The sequence below is a fragment of the Pteropus vampyrus genome, unplaced genomic scaffold, assembly GCF_000151845.1.
Source record: "Pteropus vampyrus isolate Shadow unplaced genomic scaffold, Pvam_2.0 Scaffold20, whole genome shotgun sequence".
NCBI classification, from domain to species: domain Eukaryota; kingdom Metazoa; phylum Chordata; class Mammalia; order Chiroptera; family Pteropodidae; genus Pteropus; species Pteropus vampyrus.
The window spans coordinates 9,036,952-9,040,916 of NW_011888801.1; positions in this window are offsets into that span (position 1 = coordinate 9,036,952).

The following is a 3,965-nucleotide window of genomic DNA, read 5'->3' on the forward strand; positions in this document are numbered from 1 at the left end:
TGATATAATTAATAATTAATATATACAAGTTGTAGCAAATATTTACTGTAATCATATAAAAAAGACATTATTATACCTACGATACATATAAGGAAACTAAGGCTCAGAAATAATTCACTAGTGGCCAAAGATTATATGTAAATGTCAAAGTGAGAATTTGAACTAAGACCATTTTACCTCTCTCTGTCTTCTAAAAATATCAACATACAGAAAGATACATGTATAAATATACCTATAGAAAAATACATACATACAAACATATGTAGATATCTGTAACCTTTACATATGTATGGCTCTTTCCCTCTCTACCTGTATATGTCTCTCATGTTTTCCTTTTATCTTTCTCAATAGATGCCTTCTTTATATCTCTCCATTCACATGCAAGTAAAGATATCTCTATTATTTGTTAAGGCAAGTAAATAAATTTTACTTAAATATGCACAATTCCAAAGCAATCAACTGTCTTACTTTGTTCATGACTGTTCCAGTTTTAGAACTTAAGTCTCATGTCCCAAGAAATCTCTCAGTCTCAGTCAAATTGAGACAATTGGTCACCTGAAGTTTAATAAAGCTAGCCAATGAAGAAATTTAAAACTAGAAAGTTAGGAAGTTAAAATCTCCAAAGGCATTAGACAATTCATTACAAACAATAAATATAGAGTTAAGTTTAAATAATTCCAAAATCCAAGCGAGAGCTGAAAAATAAAATAACACAAATTAATATGTGCTATTTAAAAAAAATTTTACTCAGAGAAAAGATACAGTAATTTATTCTTAAAATTAAAATATTGAAAAATGTACTATAACAAATATGTACAATAGAATGTTGAGGTCACCACTGGGAGATTAAATAGGTACAGATTTTATAAAATATTTTATATGTGATATGCAGATACACACATTCATTTGTATGTAAGTCATATGTTAACCTGCTTTGTAATGAATACATTTGTATTTCAAAGAATATACATCTACATCATAATGTGTAAAGAGCCTTTTCGGCAGTCTATTATGTGAAATTGTTACAGTCTGCTAGCTAAGAGCAAACTCTGAAACCAAATAGCCCTTGTGACTCAGGACATACTAAATAATATCTTTATGCCCCAGATGAGAGAATTAAATAATTTAAAATTAATAGGCACTTATAAAAGTGTACAGTGCAAGAATATTAGCTATTATCAATACTATTAATCCACCATAATGTATTTCATCAATTCTTGTGTTTATAGGTCCCATTATTTCCTATAAAATAATCTTAATTCAATTGTTGAGCAAAAACTATGTTTATTTATCAATATTTTCTCCATTAACTCTGATATATTAGAAATCAATAAAGACCATTAAGAAGCCCTTTGGGTATCTAACACTTAGAGTGAAACCTGTGCCCTTTCTAATAATATAAGATACTGACATCTGTCTGAAATAAGTATATATGCAAATACTCATAATATGTTCAAAATCTCCAAATTAATCAAGCAAGAATTGTATCTATCACCTGAAACTCTTGTGTAATTCTATTTCTGGCACCGTGGAATTGAACTTGAGTGGTTCTTAAGGATAGAATTCCAAAGAATGATGGAGAACAATTCTTTACTTTCTTAGATGTTCTTCATCCACAGGGAAGAACCTAACATTTCAAGAATTAAGACCAGAAATTTTACATCCTAGAAAGCCAAAATTAGATTTATCTTGTCTAAAGTTCCATTTTAGAAGTTAATATTCTGAGTCCCACAGGCTACAAAAGTGATTTGCTCAAGATTATGCAACTATTCTATGGGAAATCCATATTTCTACAGCTTTGAGAGCCCAAGATTCTTGAGCCTTCTGGGACCATCCTTCTTTGTATTATATATCTTGGAAAGTACAGAACCCTTCCCAAATCCTCCTAGATTTTGGCAGGAATGAAGTGAATGACTTTTTTTGCACAAACTCATCCTCTAGTTAACGTCTCCATTATTATTCTCCCCCTGACATTTGATTTTGACCCTGTATTTCTAAGCACTGCTTCTCCAATGCTACACTCCCCCAGCACACTTATAAACACAAGGCTGTTGTGTATAGTTTACTTCTACTTCTAATTTGATGGTAATAATAGCAATTACAACACAAAGTAGGATGCAAATTTGCATCCAATCTCAGATATCCTTATTCTAAAAAATTATTAACCATTTGCTGTTATGGGAACATTCTGAAGTGACTACTCATTCCCTTCACAAGGTGAGTATTCTACTGTCCTACTTTCTCTGTTGTTTTCTTTATCTCTCTCTCCTCTCCCTCTCTAAACTTTCTCATATTTTTCTTTTGCTTCTTACAAAACTCTTCTTTTCCATCATAGGCTGTCCTTTCAAAATTTAAAATTTTTGCTCCATTATTATAAAGAGAAATTTATTCTTTCCTAGAAACTTTACTTTTTACACTTAAAAAGAATATGTATTTTCCCAAGACAATAAAACCACCTAGATTCAACATGAATTATTCTACTTTCCTAAAAGGCTAAAGTAGTAAATGTTTATTTTAAGTAGTATTTTTTTAAACATTATTTTTGAATCAATATATTGATTACAGAGGATATTTCTTGAGTCAGATTGGAAAAATATTGCTTCCTAACAGAAGAATGTGGTTTCCTCACTTCATAAAAATGCAGATTTTCCTAGGACACAGTTTTTACAGAACAAGTTCTGTGCACTTGTCTACTCCTTAATAAGTGTCCCAAAGTAGTAATAAATGAGCATAAAAGTTATTCTGGAACTCTGTCACATTTCTAGAATGAACACTAAAGCATCTATAACCTCTCTTATACCAAAGCAGAATTTTTTTCTTATTTGTGAGTCATGCCAAAAGTATATTAGATCTGGGAAGGAGAAGTCATGTGAATCCTCTTATACACTTCTGTGTCTTCTGCCTTACTCCAAGCCATTAGGTCATCAGAGTGTTTCAAGATGTTAGTTTCAGAGCTACACACAGGCACATCTTGAGGTTTGAAGGTATAGTATACCAGGAACCTGTATCTTCATTCCTTTTTTCTTGCTTCTGTGGCATACCCTTATGGCATACTTAAAACATTTTCTCCCTGACCCCAGTTACCCATTGCCTCCTTCTCAGGTATTATGATTTCTGGTATTTACTCCATTTCTGAACTTCTTTCATTCTGAACTTTACTTTCACATCACACAAATCCAGCTTCGATGATTTAATTATGTCCTTGTTCAAGTCTTGGAATTGCATCTTGTTTTTAGGTTCACTCTGCCTTTGCTGCTTTGATGGCTCTACTTCATAAAGTATCGCTGGCAGAGAGAGCTCTACTGTGAAGCTACTGAACTTTAAACTTCAAGGTCCCTCACATTCATGGACCCCTATGAGGGCCACCAACTCTTAAGAGTGATAGAATATTTTGGAGAGAAGTCAGGTTGTATTTCCATGGTTAGTACTTGGATGGGAAACCACCTAGGAATACCAGGTGCTGTAGGAGTTAAAAAAAAAAAGAAACTTGAAAGATCAGTACATAATGGTGATAACTACCTGGAGAATTATTGTGTACATAAGGCTTTGGGCTACGAATATCAGTACCTGTTTTGTGTCTGTCCTTTTAGGATTCGGTTGTGGACTATAGCCACTGCACTGGGCTACTGCTTCCCTCTCCCCAAAGAGGTTCTGTTAGAGCATCCAGGGCTCCAATAAAGATATTACTATATTACTCCTTAATATCACTATATTAGAGAGACCCAATTCCACTCTGTGTTATTGGCCAAAATTCTCAGAACACAATTAGTGGTATCTTACTTCCTAGGGCAAATGCTGAAAATTACAAAAGGAAGAGTTTGCATTAAGTAGGATGGAAGTGTTGTGATATTCAGAAAAAAAAAAAAAAACCGATTGTTAACGATGTATCTTTGGGGACTTGCATCCCTAGAGGAGATTGGATTCGCTCTTTCTTTTTTTTTTTTTCCAAGAGATTGTGACTGAAC